Below are 15,265 nucleotides of genomic sequence, written 5' to 3'. Positions count from 1 at the left end.
CTTATTTCTTTCCCGCCGTCACTGCCTCTGCCTCTGCCTCTCACCAGTTTCTCCCCATATCCTTTCTCCTCCTCTGCCTTTGCCCTCTTCGTTTGGCATTTCTAAGATGAGAGCCTGGCCTTCAAAGTCATTATGTGAGAGCTTGGGTCATAATTTAACACAGCATGTTGCAGTGTGCAAGGCTCGGAACGGTTTTGGATGGCTTCAAAATTTCTGTGGGACTCAGAGGCATCTTCATTCAATGTCCTTTTCCTTTCTTGCAGGCTTTGGGCCTGGAACATTCCTTTGTTTGAGATTGTCACAGGATCCCTGACTTCTGAATAAGTTTAGTAGCTTTTCTTTTATAAATAAATTTTTATTATAATGGGGTGACATTAATAAATCAGGGTACATATATTCAAAGAAAACATTCCAGGTTATCTTGTCATTTAGTTCTGTTGCATACCCATCACCCAAAGAGAGATCATCCTCCGTCACCCTCTATCCAGTTTTCTTTGTACCACTCCCCCTCCCCCTCCCCCCACCCCCGTAACCTCCCCACTCCTGTCCATGTCTTTTAGTCTCATTTTTATGTCCCACCAATGTATGGAATCCTGCAGTTCTTGTTTTATTCTGATTCACTTATTTCACTCTGCATACTGTTATCAAGTTTCTACCATTCTGCTGTAAGTGATTCGATGTCATCATTTCTTCTAGCTGAATAGTATATCATGGTATATATGTTAAAAGCCTTTAAGCAAACTCTCGGCCAATACAGCAAGAATCCATAAAAGAGTACTGTCCTTAACATGTTCACCAAGTCCAAGTTGGCCCCATCACCATGCCAAATCCCTGAAAAATGCAACCCAACCACAGTTCAGTCTGTTAGGAGCTGTCACAGGGAGCAGGAGTCCAGAAAAGTTCACATCCAGGAAAAGTCCTCATGGTACTGGAATGGTTGTCACCATTCTATACTTTGCAGCTCATGTCCAAGTCCCAATGACCGCTGCTTCTAGCTGGTAATGATTCAGGTAGACTGGAAAAGCCATTTGCAGCATGCGTGGATATGGAGCTTCTGTTCTCCTCTGCCTGGAGAGATGAGACCAGGTTGCTCTTACCTGGAGCTCTGCGACTGTGGCATGGTAAGAGAACCTTGGGATACACTAAGCTGTATCCAGGTAGATTCATAATAGAAGTTGGCAAAAGGGGGAAAGAGAGCTCTAAATTAGGAGTAGGTCCCAGCCTGAAATATGAGTGGGGCATTGAGGTAGGAGGGATAAAGGAAACACTATATATTAAGCAAAGCAGCAGAAAATAGGACTATCAACACCCACAACAGAGATCTTTGAGGGAAGAATAAAAAACCTGACTATTCAGGCAAAACATAGTTAACTGGCCCTTGTGCAAATGAGATCAGTTTACCTGCTTCTTGGAAGAAATACCCTAGGCTCGTCCACAGTGTCGTAGATGGGGCCGATGGCCCTGGGCACCTTCAGCCTTCAGCGGCAAACCACAGCATTCTGGGCAAGGTTAGGTTATAGGTGGCTGGAGCAGGGCTGGAAGAGACTGAACCCTCCCTTAGAGGAGCAAGGGGGAAGCCTACCTTCCAGTGTCCCTGTTTCCTCACAGCAGGGGAATGTAAGTCTGGCAGGCTTTAGCTCAATGACCTTCCTTTTCACTATTGAAGCAGGCCCCAGATGGCATCCTATGAGACCCCTTTGGGGCGTTGGAGCCTTTAAGGGTGTATCCTAAAAGCTGGTAGTTCCCCTGATCTCTATTGGGCTTTTTCTGCCTCTAGGTTTCTTAAAAGCCATGCTCAGAAGATCTCGCTGAGGGGTTTGAGGATCCCCATCCGCCTATATAAATTTTTTCCATATATCTAGAGCTATTTGGAAGAAGACAAAACAGTGTTATTAGCTGGATCTAATAAAGAAGGTAGTAGTTTGCAGGCAAAAAAGATTTGGTGTCTCCTGTTCTTCAGCATTCAAAAGAAATGTAAATTTCTTTTTTTAAGTAAGAAGAATGATATTGTAGATCCATAGGAGTTCCAGGATATGACTACCCTCTTTTAAATTTTTTTTTTAAATTGACCTTAAAATGTTTGCTGAGTACATTTTAATAATACCTTAACTTTAAAGATTGTAAGCATGACAAAATACAGTAAATGCTTTTGCTCCATATGCAGGAGCATTTTCAGTTTAGCCAGTTTAGGAAATCCAATAATAGAACAATGCATACAGACAATGAGCTATAACATGCTCAGCAGCCTCTCTTGTTCTGACAGAGGTTACTATAGATCCGGAATATATATCTACTGTAATGTGGACATACAGCTGTTTGCCAAATGAAGGTATATGAGTAACATCCACCTGCTTACGTTGTCCTGGTAGGGGTCCTTGAGGGTTAACTCCAAATGAAGGGGCAGTATAGGACCCCTTGGACAGGATTTCCCAATCTGCCGTGCTGCTTCCCGAGAAAGTTGAAGCTGTTTACACCAGGCTGCAGCGTTCTGGTGATGAATAGTATGAGACCGACTTGCTCGGTCTGTCATGGTTCCTTCATATAATTTTCTTTTGGGTAGCTTGCTCAACAAGGGCATTCCTAGGCCCTGGCCGGTTGGCTCAGTGGTAGAGCATTGGCCTGGTGTGCAGGATTCCCGGGTTTGATTCCCAGTCAGAGCACACAGAAGAAGCACCCATCTACTTCTCCACCCCTCCCCCTCTCCTTCCTCTCTGTCTCTCTCTTCCCTCCCGCAGCCAAGGCTCCACTAGAGCAAAGCCACCCCGGGCACTAAGGATAGCCCCATGGCCTCTGCCTCAGGCACTAGAATGGCTCTGGTTGCAACAGAGCAACACCCCAGATGGGCAGAGCATTCCCCCCCCCCCGTAGGCATGCCATGCGGATCCCAGTCAGGCGCATGCGGGAGTCTGTCTGACTGCCTCCCCATTTCCATCTTCAGAAAAATACAATAAATAAATAAATAAATAAAAGAAAAAATACAACAACAACAAAAAAAGGGCACTCCTTTGTGCTAAAGCTCCAGGGAGCATGGAGTGAGCTTGAGTATGTCCTATGAAACATGGAGCTCTATGTTGACATATAAGTCTTTGAAGAAGGAGGAACTGCTGAAATAGTTCATCAGCATTTGTCCCTAAGACAGCAGTCTTTATAGTGGAAACACCGTAAGTAAATATTTGCTGTCTGTCTATAGATTAAAGGGGGAATATGGCAAATGCTGAAAAGCCATGATCTTTGTGCCCCTCCCCTCCCCCAACCCCCTCCCTCTCCTCCCCACACCCTGTAACCCCAACACTGTTGTCCGTGTCTCTGAGTCTCATCTTTATGTCCCACCTATGTATGGAATCATATAGTTCTTAGTTTTTTCTGATTTACTTCTTTCGCTCAGTATAATGTTATCAAGGCCCATCCATGTTGTTGTAAAAGATCCTATGTCATCATTTCTTATGGCTGAGTAGTATTCCATAGTATATATATACCAAAACTTTTTAATCCACTTGTCCTCTGATTGACACTTGGGCTGTTTCCAGATCTTTGCTATTGTGAACAATGCTGCCTTAAACATGGGGGTGCATTTCTTTTCAAACAGTGCTATGGTGTTCTTGGGGTATATTGCTAACTAACAGTGGTATAGCTGGGTCAAAAGGCAGTTCGATTTTTAATTTCTTGAGGAATCTCCATACTGTTTTCCACAGTGGCTGCACCAATCTGCATTCCCACCAGCAGTGCAGGAGGGTTCCCTTTTCTCCACATCCTCGCCAGCACTTATTCTGTGTTGTTTTACTGATGAACACCATTCTGACTGGTGTGAGGTGATATCTCATTGTGGTTTTAATTTGCATTTCTCTAATCATTAGTGATGTTGAACATTTTTTCATATGCCTATTGGCCATCTGTGTGTCCTCTTTGGAGAAGTGTCCATTCATTTCTTTTGCCCATTTTTGGATTGGATTGTTTGTCTTCCTGGTATTAAGTTTTACAAGTTCTTTATAAATTTTGGTTATTAACCCCTTATCAGACGCTATGTCAAATATATTCTCCCATTGTGTAGTTTGTCTTTTTATTCTGTTCTTATTGTCTTTAGCTGTGCAGAAGCTTTTTAGTTTGATAAAGTCCCATTTGTTTATCCTGTCTTTTATTTCACTTGCCTGTGGAGACAAATCAGCAAATATATTGCTGCGAGAGATGTCAGAGAGCTTACTGCCTGTTTTCTTCTAAGATGCTTATGGTTTCACGGCTTACATTTAAGTATTTTATCCATTTTGAGTTTATTTTTGTGAGTGGTGTAAGTTGGTGGTCTAGTTTCATTTTTTTGCAGGTAGTTGTCCAATTTTCCCAACACCATTTGTTGAAGAGGCTGTCTTTACTCCATTGTATGCCCTTACCTCCTTTGTCAAATATCAGTTGTTTATACAGCTGTGGGTTTATTTCTGGGTTCTCTGTTCTGTTCCATTGATCTATGTGCCTGTTCTTATGCCAATACCATGCTGTTTTGAGCACAATGGCCTCATAATATAACTTGATATCCGGAAGTGTGATACCTCCCGCTTTATTCTTCCTTTTCAAGATTGCTGAGGCTATTCTTGTTCTCTTTTGGTTCCATATAAATTTTTGGAATATGTGTTCTATATCTTTGAAGTAAGTCATTGGTATTTTAATCGGTATTGCATTGAATTTATAAATTGCTTTGGGTAATATAGACATTTTAATGATGTTTATTCTTCCTAACCATGAGCACGGTATATGCCTCCACTTATTCATATCTTCCCTGATTTCTTTTATCACTGTTTTATAATTTTCCGAGTACAAGTCTTTGATCTCCTTGGTTAGATTTATTCCTAGGTACTTTATTTTTTTGGTTGCAATGGTAAAGGGGATTGATTCCTTGATTTCTCTTTCTGACAGTTCATTACTAGTGTATAAAAATGCCTCTGATTTCTGAGTATTGATTTTATATCCTGCCACCTTGCCGAATTCATTTATCAGGTCTAGTAGTTTTTTGACTGAGACTTTAGGGTTTTCTATATATAATATTATATCATTGCAAATAATGATAGTTTTACTTCTTCTTTTCCAATTCGGATGCGTTTTATTTCTATTTCTTGTCTGATTGCTGTGGCTAGGACTTCCAGAACTATGTTGAATAAGAGTGGTGAAAGGGGGCACCCCTGCCTTGTTCCTGATCTTAAGGGGATTGCTTTTAATTTTTTCCCATTGAGTATGATGTTGGCTGTGGGTTTGTCATAGATGACCTTTATTATGTTGAGGTATGTTCCCTGTATTCTCACTTTGCTGAGAGTTTTGATCATGAATGGATGCTGTATTTTATCAAATGCTTTTTCTGCATCTATTGAAATTATTATGTGGTTTTTCTCCTTTCTTTTGTTTTTGTGATGAATCACATTGATTGATTTGCAAATATTGTACCAGCCTTGCCTACCAAGAATAAATCCCACTTGATCATGGTGTATGATTTTTTTCATATATTGCTGGATCCGGTTTGCTAATATTTTGTTGAGGATTTTTGCATCTAAGTTCATCAGGGATATTGGCCTATAATTTTCTTTTTTTGTGTTGTCTTTGCCTGGTTTTGGAAGCAGAATTATGCTTGCCTCATAAAAGGAGTTTGGAAGTCTTCCTTCCTCTTGAATTTTTTGAAATAGCTTGAGAAGGATAGGAGTTAGTTCTTCTTTGAATATTTGGTAGAATTCACTTGTGAAGCCATCAGGCCCAGGACTTTTCTTTTTTGGGAGTTTTTGATAGCTGTTTCAATCTCATTTGTTGTAATTGGTCTGTTTAGGTTTTCTGATTCTTCCAGATTGATTTTTGGAAGATTATATGATTCAAGGAATTTGTCCATTTATCTAGGTTGTCTAGTTTTTTGGCGTACAGTTCTTCATAGTATTTTCTTACAGTATTTTGTATTTCTGTTGTGTCAGTTATTTCTCCACTCTCGTTTCTAATTTTATTTATTTGAGTCCTCTCTCTTTTTTTCTTGGTGAGTCTCGTTAAAGGTTCATCGATCTTGTTTACCTTTTCAAAGAACCAGCTCCTGGTTTCATTGATCCTCTGTATTGTTTCTTTAGCCTCTATGTCATTTATTTCTGCTTTGATCTTTATTATTTCCTTCCTTCTACTAGCTCTGGGCTTTACTTGCTGTTCTTTTTTCTAGTTCTTTTAGATGCAAGATTAAGTTGTTTATTTGAGCTTTTTCTAGCTTCTTGAGATATGCCTGTAATGCTATAAACTTCCCTCTCAGGACTGCTTTTGCTGTGTCCCATAAATTTTGAGTTGATGTATGCTCATTATCGTTTGTTTCTAGGAATTTTTAAATTTCTTCTTTGATCTCAATGTTAACCCATTCATTATTTAATAACGTGCTATTTAGTTTCCAAGTGTTTGAATGTTTTTCAATTTTTCTATTGTGGTTGATTTCTAGTTTAATGCCATTGTGATCAGAGAAAGTGCTCGATGTGATTTCAATCTTCTTAAATTTGTTGAGACCACTTTTGTGCCCTAACATGTGGTCTATTTTAGTGAATGTACCATGAGCACTTGAAAAGAATGTATATTCTGCTGTTTTAGGGTGAAAGGTTCTGAAGATATCTATTAAATCGAGTTGATCTAATATATCCTTTAAGTCTGCTGTTTCTTTGTTAATTTTCTTTCTTGAGGATCTATCTAATGATGTTAATGAGGTATTGAAATCCCCTTCTATTATAGTATTGCTGTTGATCTCACCCTTTAAGTCCATCAAAGTCTGCTTTATATATTTAGGTGCTCCTATATTAGGTGCATAGATATTTATAATGGTTATATCTTCCTTTTGGATTGCTCCCTTTATCATTATGTAGTGACCTTCTTTATCTCTAACTATGGTCTTTGTTCTAAAGTCCATTTTGTCTGATATAAGTATTGCTACCCCAGCTTTTTTTTTCATTTCCATTTGCATGAAATATTTTTTTCCATCCTTTTATCTTCAGTCTGTGTGCATTTTTTGATTTAAGGTGTGTCTCTTGTAGACAGCATATGTATGGGTCCTGTTTTCTTATCCACGCAGCTACCCTATGTCTCTTGATCGGATCATTTAATCCATTAACGTTTAAGGTTATTACTGATATGTAATTGTTTATTGCCATTTTTTTTCTTTAAAACTGTATTCCTCTTTTGCTATATTCTTTTTTTCCTTTGATCTGTTTACAACAGGTCCTTTAGCATTTCTTGCAGCCTTGGTTTGGTTGCAGTGAATTCCTAGAGTTTTGTTGTTGTTGTTTTTTTGTCTGTAAAGCTTTTTATTTCTCCTTCAATTTTAAAGGATAGCCTTGCTGGATAAAGTAGTCTTGATTGTAGGTTCTTGTTCTGCATTACTTTGAATATTTCTTGCCATTCCCTTCTGGCCTCAAGTGTTTCTGTTGAGAAGTCAGAAGTCATCCTTATGGGGGTTCCTTTGTAGGTGATAATCTTTTTTTCTCTAGCAGCTTTTAATATTTTCTCTTTATCATTTAGCTTTGGTATTTTAATTATGATGTGTCTTGGTGTTGGTTTCTTTGGGTTTCTCCTTAATGGAGTTCTCTGTGCTTCCTGAACATGTGAGATGTTTTCCTGCCTTAATTGGGGGAAGTTTTCCGCTATGATATGTTTGAACAAAGTCTCTATCCCTTGTTCTTTCTCTTCTTCTTCAGGAATCCCTATGATGCGGATGTTATTTCTCTTCATGTTGTCACAGAGCTCTCTTAGAGTTTCCTCAGACTTTTTGAGTCTCTTTTCTTTTTTCTGCTCTGCTTCAGTGCCTTTATCGTGTCCTCTAACTCACTGATTCGATTCTCTGCTTCATCCATCCTGCTTTTAATTCCTTCCATTGTATTCTTTATTTCAGATATTCTATTTGTCATTTCTGACTGATTTTTTTTATTATTTCAATGTCCTTTTTTATATTTGTTATCTCTTTATTTAGGTTTTTATAATGGCCATCTATGGTTGTTCTAATATCTTTGGGCATCCTAACAATCGTTATTTTAAACTCTGCATCTGGTAATTTGGTTATATCTGATTCACTTAGGTCCTTTTCTGGGGATTTCTCTAGGTTTATTTGTGTTGTATTTCTCTGCCTCCGCATTTTGTCTTCACGGGAGTGGCTGTGTTCTCGCGCTCGGGTGCACAAGCGTTGGTGGCCTTGGCCTTGGCCCCGCCCCATTGTGTGACGTTATTCTTGGTCCTGAGGGCACTGGCAAGCACCTTTGCTCAGCTGCGGGTCTCCGCCTATTTCTAGGCTTTCGCCCTGCTCTTGCAGGAGGAGCCCACTCAAGGAACAGCTGCTAGCCTTGGCTCTACTGCTGGGCAGGGCTGCGTGCCCAAGCTCAGCTCAGTAGCGGAACTCCGCCTCTTCTGGGCTTTTGGCTCTACCCCCGCGGGAGGAGCCGGCTACCAAGTCAGACCACAAGCCCGGGTTGCACAGGTGGGGCAAGACTGTGCTCCTCTGCCCTTGCCCAGGGACTGGTCTCCACCCTTTCCCGGGTTCCCACCCTTCTCCCGCAGGCTGGATTACAGGCTGCCGGCAGCTGAGCTTGACCGCTTTTGCACGCCCCCTTTTCCCCAGCCGGGCATGTTTGAGCTCACACCTGAGCCCAGTGGTGGCCAGCTGGCTTCCGCCCCTGCCAGCAGAACCGTGCTTTTGTCTCCCACTGCTGCCGCCGCCCTCCAGCATGCCCTCAGCCGCGTGGGTGGGGGCGTTGCAGCTCGGACCCTAAGACTCATTACTATAGACCCAAAAGCTCCCTCCTTCTATGCGACTCTGCTCTGAGTGCCACGGGGGAGCTTGTTTGGCTGCTCTCCTGCTTCCCTTTGCTGGTATTGCTGTTTCTGGGGGAAATATTCACTTCAGCTTTGGGGAGTGACTCGTCCCAGGGGTTAGGGTGGCTATCTCCCAAAATGTTTCTCCCTGTGCCTCCTAGATTACACTCTCTTCCTGTTACTTTGGTCCTCTCCTCTCTCCCCGTCCCCAGGAGCCCCAGGTGAGTGGTTGTGAGAGAGATGTTCTGCACGGTCCCTTTAAGAAGGATCCTGGGTCGCGTAGTATTCCATTGTGTATAGGTACCACAGCTTTTTAATCTACTTGTCCACTGATGGACACTTGGGCTGTTTCCAGATATTGGCTATTGTAAACAATGCTGTAATAAACATGGGAGTGCATTTCTCCTTTTGAATCAGTGATTTGGTGTTCTTAGGATATATTCCTAAAAGTGGGATAGTTGGGTCAAAAGGCAGTTGCATTTTTTAATTTTTTGAGGAAACCACATACAGTTCTCCACAGTGGCTGCACCAGTCTGCATTCCCACCAGCAGTGCAGGAGGGTTCCCTTTTCTCCACATCCTTGCCAGCACTTATTGATTGTGTGTTGTTTTGTTGATGAGCGCCATTCTGACAGGTGTGAGGTGGTATCTCATTGTGGTTTTAATTTGCATTTCTTTGATGATTAGTGACCTTGAACATTTTTTTCATATGCCTATTGGCCATTTGTATGTCCACTTTGGAGAAGTGTCTTTTCAGATCTTTCTCCCATTTTTAATTGGTTTACCTTCCCTATGTTTAGTTTTAGAAGTTCTTTATAAATTTCGGTTATAACCCCTTATCAGACATATTGGTGAATATGTTCTCCCATTGTGTGGTTTGTCTTTTTATTTTGTTCATGGTGTCTTTTGCTGTGCAAGAGCCTTTTAGTTTGATATAGCCCTATTTGTTCATCCTTTCTTTTCTTTCACTTGCCTGTGGAGATAAAAAACCAAAAATATTACTATGAGAGATATCAGAGAGTTTACTGCTTATGTTTTCTTCCAAGATGTTTATGGTTTCATGACTTACATTTAAGTCTTTTATCCATTTTGAGTTTATTTTTGTGAATGGTGTAAGTTGGTGGTCTAGTTTCATTTTATTGCCAGTACCTGTCCAATTTTCCCCACACCATTTTTAAAGAGACTGTCTTTACTCTATTGTATGCTGTTATCTCTTTTTCCAATATCAATTGACCATAAGGCTTTATTTCTGGGTTCTCTGTTCTGTTCCATTTATCTGTATGCCTGTTCTTATGCCAGTACCAAACTGTTTTGAGTACAATGGCTTTGTACTATAACTTGATATCAGGAAGTGTGATACCTCCCACTTTATTTCTCTTTTTCAAAATTGCTGTGGCTATTTGTGTTCTTTTTTTGTTCTGTATAAATTTTTGGAATATTTGTTTTATATCTTTGAAGTATGTTATTGGTATTTTAATAGGAATTGCATTGAATTTATAAATTGCTTTTGGTAATATAGACATTTTAATGATGTTCATTTTTCCTATCCATGAACATGGTATATGCTTTCACTTGTTTGTATCTTCCTTGATTTCTTTTATTAGTATTTTATAATTTTCCAACTCTTTTACAAGTCTTTTACCTCCTTGGTTAAACTTACTCCTAGGTACCTTATTTATTATTACTATTTTTTGCAATAGTGAAGGGGATTGTTTCCTTAATTTCTATTTTAGACAGTTCATTGTTGGTATATAAAAATGCCATTGATTCCTGAATATTAATATTACATCCTGCAACCTTGCTGAATTCATTTATTAGGTCCAGTAGTTTTTTTACTGAGACTTTAGGGTTTTCAAAGTACAGTATCATGTCATCAACAAAAAATGATAGTTTTACTTTTTCTTTTCCAGTTTGGATGCCTTTTATTTCTTTTTCTTTTCTGATTTCTGTGGCTAGGACTTCCAGAACTATGTTGAATAAGAGTGATGAAAGGGGGAACCCCTCCCTTGTTCCTGATCTTAAGGGGATTGCTTTTAATTTTTGCCCATTGAGTATGATGTTGGCAGTGGGACTGTCATGTTGAGATATGTTTCCTGTATTTCCACTTTGCTGAGAATTTTGATCATAAATGAGTGCTGCATTTTATTAAATGCTTTTTCTGCATCTATTGATAGTATCATGTGATATCTATCCTTCCTTTTGTTTATGTGATGAATTATATTTATTTACTTGTGAATATTGTACCAGCCTTGCCTCCCCAGAATAAATCTCACTTGATCATGGTGTATGATTTTTTTCATGTATTGCTGGATCTGGTTTGCTAATATTTTGTTGAGAATTTTAGCATCTAAGTTCATCCAGGGATATTGGCCTATAATTTTCTTTCTTTGTAGTGTCTTTACCTGGCTTTGAAATGAGGATTAATGCTTGCCTCATAAAAGGAGCTTGGAAGTCTTCCCTCCTCTTGAATTTTTTGAAATAGCTTGAGAAGGATAGGAGTTAGTTCTTCTTTGAATGTTTGATAGAATTCGCCTGTGAAGCCATCTGGCCCAGAGCTTTTGTTTGTTGGGAGTTTATTGATAACTGTTTTGATCTCATTTATTGTAATCCATCGATTTAGGGTTTCTGATTCTTCCAGATTGATTTTTGAAAAATTACATTTTTCAAGGAATTTGTTCATTTCACCTAGGTTGTCTAAGTTTTTGGCATACAGTTCTTCATAGTATTTTCTTACAATCCTTTGTATTTCTGCTGTGTCCGTTGTTACTTCTCCACCCTCATTTCTAATTTTATTTATTTGAGTCCTTTCTCTTTTTTTCTTGGTGAGTCTGGCTAAGGGTTCATTGATCTTGTTTACTTTTTCAAAAAAACAGCTCTTGTTTTCATTGATCCTGTGTATTGTGTTTTTTTAGTCTCTTTGTCATTTATTTCTGCTCTGATCTTCATTATTTTCTTCCTTCTACTTCTTCTAGGCTTTATTTGCTGTTCTTTTTCTAGTCCTTTTAGTTGTAGGATTAAGGGTTGTTGTTTTTTTTTTTTTTTTAGCTTTTTCTAGCTTCTTAAGGTATACCTGTAATGCTATGAACTTCCCTCTCAGGACTACTTTTGCTGTGTTCCACAGATTTTGAGTTGTATGCTCATTTTCATTTGTTTCAAGGAAATTTTTTATTTCTTCCTTGATCTGATTGTTGACCCAGTCATTGTTTAATAACATGCTGTTTAGTTTCCAAGTGTTTGAGTGTTCAGTTTTTCTGTTGTAGTTGATTTCTAGTTTCATGTGGTCAGAGAAGATGCTTGATATGGTTTCAATCTTCTTAAATTTGTTGACACTCGTTTTATGCCCTAATATGTGGTCTATCCTTTAGAATGTACCATGAGCACTTGAAAATAATGTATTTTCTGCTGCTTTATGGTGGAAGGTTCTGAAGATATCTATTAAATCCAGTTGATCTAATGTATCCCTTAATTCTATTGTTTCTTTGTTAATTTCTTTTCTTGAGGATCTATCCATTGATTTTAGTGGGGTATTGAACCTACTGTTATAGTATTGCTGTTGATCTCTCCCTTTATGTCCATCAAAATCTGCTTTATATATTTAGTTGCTCCTATATTAGGTGCAAATATAAATATATTTATAATGGTTATCTCTTCCTGTTGGATTGCTCCCTTTATTATTATATAGTGTCCTTCTTTATCCCTTACTACAGTCTGTTTTAAAGTCTATTTTGTCAGATATAAGTATTGCTACCCCAGATTTTTTTTTCATTTCCATTTGCATGAAATATTTTTTTTCCATCCTTTTACTTTTAGTCTATGTGTATCTTTTGTTTTGAGTTGCGTCTCCTGTAGACAGCATATGTACCAGTCCTGTTTTCTTATCCATTCAGCTACCCTATGTCTTTTGATTGGAGCATTTAATCCATTTACATTTAAGGTTATTATTGATATGTAGTTGTTTATTGCCATTTTATTCTTTAAAGTTATATTTCTCTTTTACTATATTCTTTTCCCCCTTTGTTCTGTTTACAACAGGCCCCTTAACATTTTTTGCAGCATTGGTTTGGTTGTAATGAATTCCTTGAGTATTTTTTTTTCTGGGAAGCTTTTTATTTCTCCTTCAATTTTAAATGATAGCCTTGCTGGATAAAGTAGTCTTGGTTGTAGGCTCTTGTTCTGCATTACTTTGAATATGTCTTGTCATTCCCTTCTGGCCTCAAGTGTTTCTGTTGAGAAGTCAGATATCATTCTTATGGGGGCTCCTTTGTAGGTGATAGCCTTTTTTTCTCTAGCAGCTTTTAATATTTTCCCTTTATCTCTTAGCTTTGGTATTTTAATTATGATGTGTCTTGGTGTAGATTTTTTTCGGTTTCTCTTTAGTGGAGTTCTCTGTGGTTGAACTTGTGTGACTTTTTCCTGCATTAATTTAGAGAAGATTTTAGCTATGACTTCATTGAACAAGGTCTCTAATCCTTGTTCTTTCTCTTTTACTTCAGGAACCTCTATGATGCAGATGTTGTTTCTTTTAGGTTGTCATAGAGTTCTCTTAGTGTTTCCTTAGATTTTTTCAGTCTCTTTTCTTTTTGCTGCTCTGCTTCCATGCTTTCACTTATCTTGTCCTCTAAGTCGCTGATTTGATCCTCTGCTTCATCCAGCCTGCTTTTAATTCCTTCCAGTGTAGTCTTCATTTCTTATAATATTGTGTTTGTCATTTCTGTCTGATTCTTCTTTATGTTTTCCGTGTCCTTTTTGATGCTTTCAATTTCTTTACTGAATTTTTCATTAAGGCCATCCATTGTAGCTTTGAGATCTTTAAGTATCCTAAAAATCATTGTTTTAGACTCTGCATCCGGTAATTTGATTACTTCTGACTTGTCCAAGACTTTAGCAGAGAATTTATCTTGTTGAAGCACATGACTTATGATTCTCTGCCTACCCATTATTCTCTATGACTTGTAGGCTTCTTCCAGCTGTGATCTCCTTACCTAGTAGAGCCTCTTTGAAGTCTTGATTTGTTTTCTATTCAGTTTTCTTAACTCAGTGGTAGTCTTGTTTATTGATCTTAGTAGGGGGCTTATTTGGAGCTGTATCCAAGAATGCAGTGGGTGTAACCTGAGACTCTGAAGGCCCAATCTGCACCAGCTTCTCTCCAGGGGTGGGGTGTATTCTCTGTTTCAGTAGGGGGAGGTGTATCTCAGATCTCCATGGAGACCTGAGTTTCTGCCCCTCCTCCCCACTTCCCATTTTTAGCTGTGTCTTGTTGCTCTGATTGGAGCTGGAGAGCTTTCTGGACATGGGTCACCTGGAACCAGTTTAGGCTTGTGCTTTGTTGAAGGCTCAACCCCTCCCCCAGCTATGGCTGCCTCCGCACTGGATGAGTCAGCTTCTCAGGTCATCTCATGCATTCCTCTTCCCATCACTGTCTTTCTCTCTCTCTCCACTTTCCTTTTAGAAGACAAGCCAGCCCTCTCAGCTCACCTCGTTCCCAGGTCCCCAGGCAAGTGGCTGTGAGTGATATACTCTGCTCTTCTCCTTGTATGAGAGCCCTTCTGGGCTCTCAGTCTCACCCCACCTTCGTTCCTGGAAGCAGGGGAGACCAACCACAGCTCGGCACTCCCACCAGGCTTGGTGTGGCTTCTTCTTTGCTCCTTACTTTTCGAGACCTGTTCTTTTAATCCAGTTGGTTTTTCATGCTGATTGTTTCTAAATTAATTTGTAAACCAGCTCTTGGTTTCATTGATCTTCTGTATTTTTTTTAGCCTCTATGTCATTTATTTCCATTCTGATTTTTAATATTTCCTTCCTTCTACTCTCTCTGGGCTTTATTTGTTGTTCTTTTTATAATTCTTCTAGATGCAGAGTTGTTTATTTGAGCCTTTTCTTGCTTCTTAGGGTATGCCTGTAATGCTATGAACTTCCCTCTCAGGACTGCTTTTGCTGTGTCCCATAAATTTTGAGTTGTTGTATGCTCATTTTCATTTGTTTCAAGGAAATTTTTTATTTCTTCCTTGATCTCATTGTTAACCCATTCGTTATTTATAACATGCTATTTAGCCTCCAAGTGTTTGATTGTTTTTCAGTTTTTCTATTGTAGTTAATTTCTATTTTCATGCCATTGTGGTCAGAGAAGATGCTTGATATGATTTTAATCTTCTTAAATTTATTGAGACTCATTTTATATACTAACATGTGGTCTATCCTAAAGATGTACCATGAGTACTTGAAAAGAATATATATTCTGCTGCTTTGGGGTAAAAGGTCTGAAGATATCTATTAAATCCAGTTGATCTAGTGTGTCATTTAAGGCCGCTGTTGTTGTTGTTTTTTTAATTTTCTGTCTGGAGGATCTATCCATTGATGTTTTTGAGGTATTAAAATCCCCTACTATTATAGTATTGCTCTTGATCTCACCCTTTATGTCCATCAAAATCTGCTTTATATATTTAGGTGCTCCTACATTAGATGCATAGATATTTACAATA

The 15,265-nt window shown here is 38.8% G+C and overlaps 1 protein-coding gene across 3 annotated transcripts in view; it reads left to right on the top strand.

Moving 5' to 3' along the window:
• The window catches only part of NCK2 (NCK adaptor protein 2), a 168,305-nt gene that overhangs the window by 134,402 nt on the left and 18,638 nt on the right, over window positions 1-15,265 (top strand). The window lies entirely within an intron of this gene.

This window comes from Saccopteryx bilineata, chromosome 3 (assembly GCF_036850765.1).
Source record: "Saccopteryx bilineata isolate mSacBil1 chromosome 3, mSacBil1_pri_phased_curated, whole genome shotgun sequence".
NCBI lineage: Eukaryota > Metazoa > Chordata > Mammalia > Chiroptera > Emballonuridae > Saccopteryx > Saccopteryx bilineata.
The sequence above is the reverse complement of the archived record's forward strand: the minus strand, read 5'-3'. Positions and strand labels throughout refer to the sequence as shown.